A 10,409-nucleotide genomic window follows, 5' to 3' on the forward strand; every position below is an offset into this window, starting at 1 on the left:
GGGATTGAACCGTGGTCCCTGTGCTTTGCTGAGCTTGTTTTAAGTAGGTGCTTTAGACCACTGAGCCATCTCACCAGCCCCCATACCAATTTTAAGTTTTCATATCTGTAAGAATTAAATGAATTGTGTGTGTGTGTGTGTGTGTGTGTGTGTGTGTGATGTTGCTTGTATCTTAATTCATATTTTTAAAACTTGGATTGAAATCTACATTATGCTTTAATTGTCAGTGATAAAATGCCTTCCCTTCCTAACAGCAGGTCACAGAGTGATTACATTGCTTAAAAGAGATGTGAAAGACACATAACCACTCTTAAAAATTAATTTTAAAACCCCAGAATATGTAATGTTATGTGACTTATCCCTCCAAGCAAGGCATCCTTCTCTACCTTATATCTGCCCTGCTATTCATGAAGTAGTACAGAAAATGTTAGCGATGAAATAATCTCTTCAAAAGTCAGCACCTTATTTTTATTTGTAAGACTGTATAATTATGATTGAGTCATACTTGTCACTAATTGGCATTTTCTCTATAATCACCAAAACAACAGTCTAGAATCTCTGATATGGTCTCCCATGTGTTAAGGTAGTTGTTATGTCTGCTTGGTTATTTAGTTCTTGTACTTTTTAAGCTGTTAACACCAATCATCCCATTCTTCACAAAGTCTCTTTTATTTGTTTTCTTTAGCTGTCACAATTTATTCTTGCCCTGTCTCCTTTGCAACCTTCTCTTTGCAAACTATCTCACACAGTGGGCCTGATGTCTCATTCCCTGGAACTTTTGTGCAGCTAGCTATACTCACACCATTGGTGCTTTTCTGATGTATCATTGCTTTAAATTTCCCATCAATAACTAACGTTCCAAGAATTCATATATCAAGTCCTGATAATAGCCCTTAAATTCTCATTCTCTACTTCAATATCTACTAGGATCTTAAGGACAATATGTTTCCAAACTCTGTGAACCTGGGCTTAGGGCCGGTACAGCAGGTGCTGCTGGGGGATTGAACCCTGGTTCCTGTGCTTGGCTGTGCAGACACTTAGTCTGCTGAGTTATCTCACTGGCCCTCTAATTTTAATTTTATGGAAAAAAGATTAAATGAAATTTCGTAATAATATAACAGGAGAATAACAATAGCTTATATATTGGTTATTGGTATCTTGAAAGACGTTACTTAAAGCAAAGACATAGACGTAAAACATTTCCAGTTGATATTGACACAAATCTGCATTTTCAATGAAATAAGACACTAATTTCATAACTGACCTGGATTTTTTCCCCTTTTCTTTTCCTTCCTTTCTACTTCCCCCATCTTAGTTCCATTTTCCTTCTGAAAAATTTCTTCTCAGTGGATAATCTGTTGTAGTTTAAGACCATATTTACTCTTTCAGTGTCTCACACCAAGGAAACACTGTGATGTTTGCGCATGTGAATCTAACTTATTTCAACTGTGAGTATGATCTAAAGTTGCCAGCATTTACCTATAAAAGTCTCAAGTTTATCATTCTCTATGGCTGAGTAGTACTCCACTGTGTAAGAATGCTATGTCATTCTTATCCATTCCTCAGTTGATGGGCATTAGAGTTTTTCCAAGATTTAGCTATTAAAAATTATCTGTCTTGTTTGTTTTCCAGAATTGTTTTAACTGTTCTAGGTCCCTTCTGTTTTCAAATTAATTTTCCAAATGTTTTTTGTAATTCTGGGAGGCATGCTAATGATACTTTGTTCAGGATGCATTAAATCAGCGCAGCAATTTTTGAAATATAGACACATTTGCAATGTTGGTTCTTCTTACCTATAAGCAAAGGATCTCTTTCCCACAACTGCTGAAGCTCAATGAGTTATAGCTGCCTCTCTTACCTGTGGCAAAATTATCGGTAAGCTCTACCCTCATGGTCCACTGTCGTGAGAGCTTTGCTCACCCACACCCCACTCCTCAACCATCACTGCTGAGTCCAGGTTAACACTGAGACCTTCAAAACTGTCAAAACAGAGGAGCAAAAGGCAATCTCAGACTCCAGCCCACCCAGAATAAGTCCAGGAGACCAGGTCATCGAAAAACTGAAAGTGACACACCTGAAATTTCTAAAATGATATCAACCAAAGTAAAGGAATGACACCATCGAGCAATAAAAAAATCATATCAGAAATATCTGATCAGGTAAAAACAGATAGCACAATAATTATTAAAGAATTGCTCAACACATCTAAAAAATACATTTTTTAAAAAAAGAAGGGAATATAAAAATGATAGAAATGCTGAATTACAATACAGAAAAAATAGAATGAATCAAGCAGATACAAACATATCCAGGAAATTAAGAATCACATCGAAAGCTGACAAAGCTGCTTGAACAAAACTGTAGAATTTCACATCTTGAAGATAGCATTGCAGCTAGTGAACACAAAAGAAAATATCTCTTAAAAGTGACAAGGAACAAGGAAATAACAACGCAACAGCTGCAAAATAATGCCAGGAAAACAATAGAAGATTCATAGGTATCGGTGAAAGAGCAGGAGGCAGCACAAATTTTAAAAAAAGACTATTTGCAGAAGTAGTAGCACAAAATTTCCCAAGCATGCAGACATACAGTTAGGTCTACAGAACTCCAGTTATCGAATCTCCACCCAGACATGTGATGAAAAAGATTCCAGAAATTCAACAAAAGAACAGAATATTCAAAGCTGTTACAGAAAAAGAAAAACAGATCACCTATGATGAAATGCCCATCAGAATCACGGAGATTAGGGCTGGGGAGATAGCTCAGTGGAATAAGTGCTTGCCTGAGAATCATGGAGACTTCTCAATATCAACTATCAAATCAAGAATTGATTACAATAAAGTATTTCATATCCTGAAAGAAAACAACTTACAAACCATATATTTTTTAAGAACTGGGGATTGAACTCAGGCTCTTGCACTTGCCAGGCAAGCACTTATTCTACTGAGCCATCTCCCTGGCTGCCCCAAACCATATTGATGTACTCTGAAAAACTATTTATTAAATTTAATTGGGAGGAAAATACTTCCATGACAAAGTACAACTGAAGAAATTTATGACAACCAAAGTAGCCCTACAAAGAGTACAGCCAGATATTCTAGAAAGAGATAAAAATGATCACAACTTCAAGAACACAACAGTAATGAACCACAAAACAGAGCAAACAATTAAATAGAGGGAAAATATAGGGAACCTCCAGGAACAAAATAATATGACAAAGATAAGCCAATACTTATCGGTTATGACCAATATAAATGGCCTCAGTTCACCAATCAAAAGAAAGACTGGTAGAGTGGATTAAGAAACAAAATATAACAATATCTTACGTACAAGAAACACACTTAAATAAAAAAATAAATCAAGGGAATGAAAGTGAAAGAATGGAAAACAATATGCCATGTGACAGGAACCCAGAAAAAAGTAAGGGATATCTATTCTTGTGGCTGAAAATGTAAACTTCAAGCCAAGAGTGATTAAAAGACATAAAGATGGTCACTACATACTTGTTAGGGGAAAGCTGCAAGAGGAAGAGATAACAATCATAAACATATACGCACCCAATGTAGGAGCATTCAACTATCTAAGACAGATTTTAACAGACATGAAAAATCAAATGAGTAATAGCATAACTGTACTGGGGGACTTTACCAACCTATTGACACAAAGAGATAGATAAAATAGGTAAAGAACAGGCAGAGAAATAACAGAACTAAACCAAACTTGTAAAGATACAGACTTAGTAGACTTTTACTGAGTGTTCAACCCAATAACCTGAGAATACAATATTCACATGGGGCATACTCCAAAACAGACCAAATACTACCAAATAGGGCATGCTTAAGTAAATACAAAGAAATTGAAAATAGCCCATACATATTATGTGACCATAGTGCCATGAAACGAAATTATTGACAGAAGAAACAACAAAATTTTCATAAATGAATATTATTAAATGACAGCCACCTGAACAATCAATGGATCACAACTGATGTTAAAGAAAATTTAAATAATATTTATAATCCAAGGAAAATGCAAGTATAACTTACCAGAACCTGTGGAATGCAATGAAAGCTGTCTTAGGAGGGAAAATAATAGAGGTAAATTCTTGTATCAGGAAAAGCAAATGAGCCAAATAAACCAGCTTGTGTTGCACCTCAAGTTCCTAGAAAAAGAAAAAGAAGTGTAGCCCAAAGTCCAAAGAAGGAAGGAAATTATAAAGATCAGAGCAGAAATAGATGCAATAGAGACAAAGAAAACAAAATAAAGATTCAATTAATTTGAGAGTTGATTCTTTGAAAAATAAATAATTTTTTGATGAGACAACCTTATAAAAAAAGGAAAGGCAAAATTTAAATTCATGCAATAAGGAATCAAAAAGTCAAATCTCTACAGACTTGATAGAAATTATAAGATTATCAATACTTATTTTAAAAATCTTTACTCTCACTGAATGCAAAACATAGAAGAAATGGACAGATTCCTAGATATATGTGAATTACCAAAGCTGAATCGAGAAGATATCAAACTTATGAATAACCCAATATCAGTCATTGAAATTGAAAATGTAATAAAAAGCCTGCTAACAAAGAAAATCCCAGGTCCTGATGGATTCACAGGAAATTTTTACAAGAAATTTAGGGAGAACTTAATGCCAACTGTTCTCAAACTCTTCAGTGAAAATGAAAGGGAAGCAGTTCTCCCAAAGTCATTCCAGGAGGCAAGTATTTCACTGGTACAAAAAGTGGAACTGAACCAAAGCAGAAAACTATAGGCCAATCTCCCTAATAAACATAGATACAAATATCTTCAGTAAAATACTAACAAACAGAATATAGCTGTATCATCAAGAAAATTATACATCATGATAAAATGTGATTCATCCAGAAATGTAGGAATGGTTCAATAGATGCAAAAACATAAACATAATACACAAGTTAAAGAGAGCTGAAGACAAAAAAATCACATGATCGTACCAATATATGAAGAAAAAGCTTCTGAAAAAGTCCAACAGTCATACATGATAAAAACTCTACAGAAAATCAGAATAGATGGTCTTTATCTCAACTTGATAAAAACCATTTATGAGAAACAAGCAGCCAATGTCCTACTAAATGAACAAAATCTTAAAGCCTTCACTTTAAATTCAGGAACAAGACAAGGATGTCCACTATCAGCAATCTTGGCCAATATAGTTCTGGAAACATTCGCCAGCGCAATTAAACAATAGAAAGAAAGAAAAGGAATGGGACCAGCGAGATAGCTCAGTGGACTAAGCACCTGCTTTAGCAAGCTCAGGGACAAGGGCTGGATCCTCAGTCCCACATACTGCACCGGCCCTGCCCCCAGGGCATGCTGAGCTGGTGACTGAGTCTGGGTGTGGTGGCACATGCCTGTAATTCCAGTGCTGGTGAGGCTGAAAACAGGAGCATCACTACAAGTATGAGCTGCATAGTGAGACCCTGTACCAAATACATAAATGGATAAAAGGAAAAAAAAAATAAAAAGAATAATGATTAAAATAAAGAATTATTTGCAGATGACATAATACTCTAATAGAAGTCCCCAAAAACCTTCACCAAGTGACTTGGAGATTTTATAACCAAATTCAGTACTATAGCAAGACACAAAGTCAATGCTCAAAAATCAATAGCGGGGGCCTGGCCCTAGCTCAGGGGGCCTGGCCGTAGCTCAATCCTTTAAGTGGCTGCTTCCACAAAGCTGTCAGCCTCAGATTGCTGTAGTTCGATCCCCACAACACTCCAGCCAGCCAAACCTGCCCTGAAGGCATTCGGAGAAAAAAAAAAAAAAATCCTTAAAAATCAATAGCATTTCTATAGACAAAAATCAAATGCACTGAGAGAGAAATGAGGCAAACTATGCCTTTCACTATAGAATCCAAAAAAGTAAAATACGTAGGAATCAATATCACAAAGGAAGTAAAAGATTTATATAATGAAAATATTACTACTCTCAAAAAAGAGATAGAAGTGGATTTCAGAAAATGGAAAGATATTATTGCTCCTGGATGGTAAAAATCAGCATTGTGAAAATAGCTGTACTCCCAAGATAGTTCTATAGATTCAATGCAATCCCAATTAAAATACCATTAGTATAGCTCATAGAGCTAGAGAAAATATTCATAAAAGTCGTCTGGAAAGAGAAGAGGCCTAGAATAGCATAAGCAATCCCGAGAAACAAAGGAAAGGCAGGAGGCAGCACAATTCCTGACCTGAAATTATACTACAAATCTACTATTGTGATAAAATGAGCATGATATTGAAATAGAGACACACCTTAAGATCGATATAACATATTGGAAGTTGCAGACACAACTACAAACACACTCAGTCACTTGTCTTTGACAAAGGGCCAAACATGTTCATTGGAAAAAAGATAGTCTCATTAATAAATGGTGTTGGAAAAACAGGCTTTCTATGTGCTGAAATCCAAACTTAGACTCCTGTCTATCACAATCCACAAAACTAGTGAAAACATAAGAAAGATCAAAACAGAAACACTAAAGCTTCTTCAGGAGAAAGTGGGTGGAAATCTTGAAAACATGATTGTAGATAGAGAGTTCATGAACAAAACCAAACTGCATGGGAAATACTTCAAAGAATCAACAACTGGTATCTCATCTTTTTGAAAAGTTTCTCAATGTCAAAAGAAATCACCAACAGAGTACAAGGAAATCCCATGAACTTATAGCTAAAAGTCCCTCAGACAAAGACCTTTTATCTAAAACATTTACAGAATTTTTAAAAGTCAGGACCCGAAAGTCAAAGACCCAATCCAAAACTGGGTATCTCAGATGAATACATACTTCACAAATGAGGGAATGCAAATAAATATATAACAAATGTTCAACATCATTGATTATTCAAAAGATGAAAAATAAAACAATCTTGAAATTATATCATACCCTAGAAAGAAGGCAATCCTCAATAATTCAACCAATAACAAATACTCAAGGGGCTGCAGTGTACTGGAAACCTTTCTCCACTGTTGGTGGGAGTGCAGACTTGTACAATTACTATGGAAATCAGTGTGGAGTTTCCCCAAAAAGTTTTGATTAGAAGTTCCATTGAATCCACCTCGACTACTCCTAGATATTTTTCCAAATGAACTGAAAATGTCACACCACAGTGTGATTTACATGTACCACATGTTTATAGAAGTACAATTTGTCATAGTTAAATCTTGGAAACAACCCAAATAGCCATCAACTGAGGAATGGATTAAAAAATCTTGTGCTATTTTCACACAAAGAAATATTACTCAGCTCTAAAAAATGGATAAACTCAAGGCTTTTATTAGTAAATGGATGCAACTAGAAGTCATATTCATAAAAATTATATAACACAAAATCTTTGTTGAATTCCTATTATTTTGTTTAGTGAAATTTTGTATCATTTCTACTGTTTTCTTTTTTCTTTATTTTATACCATTTTGTACACACAAATATTTTTCTTTAAAAAATAAGGATATGATATAGTTCAATTTTATACAACATCATTGATTTTATTTTTCAGACTATAATTTTCATTGTAGAGATTTTCTCATCCATAGATGGAAGCCTAAGTATTTCATTTTTGGATGCTACTGTGAAGAGTGCAACTTCTCTAATTTCTCTCAGTGAATTTGTTATTTTTGTACAGATGTTATTGAGTTTTGAGTGTTGTTTTTACATTCAGTTATGCTATTGAATTTGGTCATGAAATCTAAAAGTCTTTTGGCATTATTTTCGGGATCTTCTATGTAGAGTATCTTATCATCTGCAAATAATGATAATTTCACTTCTTCTTTTCTTATCCTTCCTCCAGTTGTCTCTTTATCCTCTCTATCTGATCTGGCTAATGTTTTCAGAACTATATAGAGTAGGAGTGTTCGTAGTAGAAAATCTTATCCTGTTCCTGATTTAATTTAATTAATTGATTAATTTGTATTTTAGGGAAGGTTCCACAGGGTGTTCCGGGTCTCACTACTAGATTGGACTCATAGTGATCCACGTGTTTACAGCCTCCCGAGAGCTGGGATTACAGGCACGTTCCACCATGCCCAGTCTCAATTGCCGTCTCAGTGTGCCTCGGGGATGGGGCCAGCACAGCAGGCCGAAAATCAAACTCCTGGCCCCTGTGCCTGCTTGCGGGCACTTTTGTGTGCTGAGGCTTTAAACTAAAGGCTTTCAATTTTTACCATTTAGTATGATGTTGAGTGTTAGTTTGTGATAAATGACTTTTATTAGATTGGAATAAAAACCATATATTCCAATTGTCTGTAAGGTTGGTTTATTTTTATCATGGAATATTATTGGATTTTTTCACTGCTTTTTCTAAATCTATTGAGATGATCATGTGGTTTTTGTTTCTGGCTTCAGTAATATGGTGTTTTACAGTTATTGATTTGGATAAATTGAACCATCCTTGATTACTTGGGATGAATCCCACTTAGTATTGTCTTCCTGATGATGATTTGCTGCATTCTGTCCTTAATATCTTATTGAGGATTTTGCATCTATGTTTATTAGGGAGATTGGCCCATAGTTCTCTTTTTTGGTTCAATTTTTTCTCTGCTTATGGTATCAGTGTAATGCTTGCCTTAAGGAATGAGTTAAGGAATATTGCTTCCCTTGTACTTTTATTAATGGTTATGAGGCAGGTTGGCATTAAATTTTTTCTAAATTTATTGTGGGGTGCATCAGAGAATGCATCATGACCTGGTTTTTGCTTTGTTTGTATGTTTTTAGTTACATTTTCAATTTCATTGAATGATATTGGGTTATTTAGCATTTTTTAATCTTCATGATTTATCATTGGTAATTTGTATGCATCTAGGAATCTGTTCTGTTTTTCATCTTATGTAAGTAAAGATTTTCAAAGTAGGTATTGATAATCTGAATTTCCACAGGATCTACAGTGGTCTCACCCTTCTTGTTGATTGCATGAATTTGAGACCTTTCTTTCCTTTATGATAAGGTTGGCTAAGAGTTTATCAATTTTGTTTATTTTTTCAAAGAACTGATTCCTTGATTCATTAATTCTTTCTATTGTTTTTTAGTCCCAATTGCATTAATTTCTTTGTTCTTTATAACTTCTTCACTTCATGGTCTTTCAGCTTGACTTGCTTGCCATTTTCTAGAGACTTGAGGTACAGCTGTAGCTTATTTACTTGCACTTATTCTGTTTTCCTGATACGAAAGCTCATCATATAAATTTCCCTGTTAGAATTACTTCCATCACATTCCACAGGTTCCAGTATACTGTGTTTGCCTTTTCATTTAACTGTAAATATTATGTAAATTTTTACTTAATTTTTTCTGTGACCTACTGATTTTTCATGAGGGTGATATATTTCCATGTGTTTATGGAGTTTTTCCAGTTTCTCTTGCCATTAATTTCTGATTTCATTGATCTATAGTCACATTATATGCTTGGAAAAACTTCAGTTCCTTTTCATTTAATTAAACATGTCCTATGGGTTAGTATATGCTCTAGTTTAGAGACCACCCATGTGAAGCTGAGAAGAATGTGTATTCTGATGCTGTCGGGACACTCTATAAACATCTACTAAGTCCGTTTGTTCACAGGTTTTGTTCAGTTCTGATATTTCTTTCTTATGTTTTATGTATTTAGTACAGGGTCTACAGGTCTCACTACAAGATTGAACTCATCGTTGCCCTCCTCTTTTCAGCCTCCCAAGTGCTGGAATTATAGGTGTGATATTTCTTTCTCAATTTTTGTTGGGTTTACCTATCTACTTGTAACAATGTGGTATTAAGGGGTTTTTTGGTTACAAATGTATTACTGTTTATTTGATTTTTTAAAAGTCTATTAATATTTATCTTACATGGTTTAGTTCTTCCATACTTGGAGCATACGTATTCATGATTATTATTTCTTCCTCTTGTAGTTTTTCCCTAACAAGTGTGTAGTAACCTTTTTAAATCTCTTTTTAAATCTCTTCATTTGAAGTTCACACTGTCTGCAAACAGAATAGTTCTGCCTGCTTTCTTTCTGGCTTCATGCTGCTTGGAAGATTGCTTTCCATCCTTTGCTTTCAGCCTATAAATTTCTTTTTGAGTTAAATGTGTTTCTTCTATACAGCATATTGCCAGATTTTGATTCTTGATCCATTCTTTCAGTCTGCTTCTTGGTGTATCAAGGACATTTACATTGATGGAATCATAACTAGTATGTATTGGCTAATCTCTATCCTGGCATTTTCCTGCTGTTGGTTCCTTGTCTTTCTCCTCTGTCTGGCTGTTTGCCATCCCTGGCAGTTTCTTTCTGTTATTATTCTTGGACTCATGGCCATTTTATTTCTGTCTCTGTCTAGAATATCTGTCAGAACTATTTGTATTGTTGCCTTGATGGTGATGAATTTCTTCAGTTGTTATTTATCATGTAAGT

Source organism: Octodon degus, unplaced genomic scaffold, assembly GCF_000260255.1.
Source record: "Octodon degus isolate 3935 unplaced genomic scaffold, OctDeg1.0 scaffold00183, whole genome shotgun sequence".
Classification (NCBI taxonomy): Eukaryota; Metazoa; Chordata; class Mammalia; order Rodentia; family Octodontidae; genus Octodon; species Octodon degus.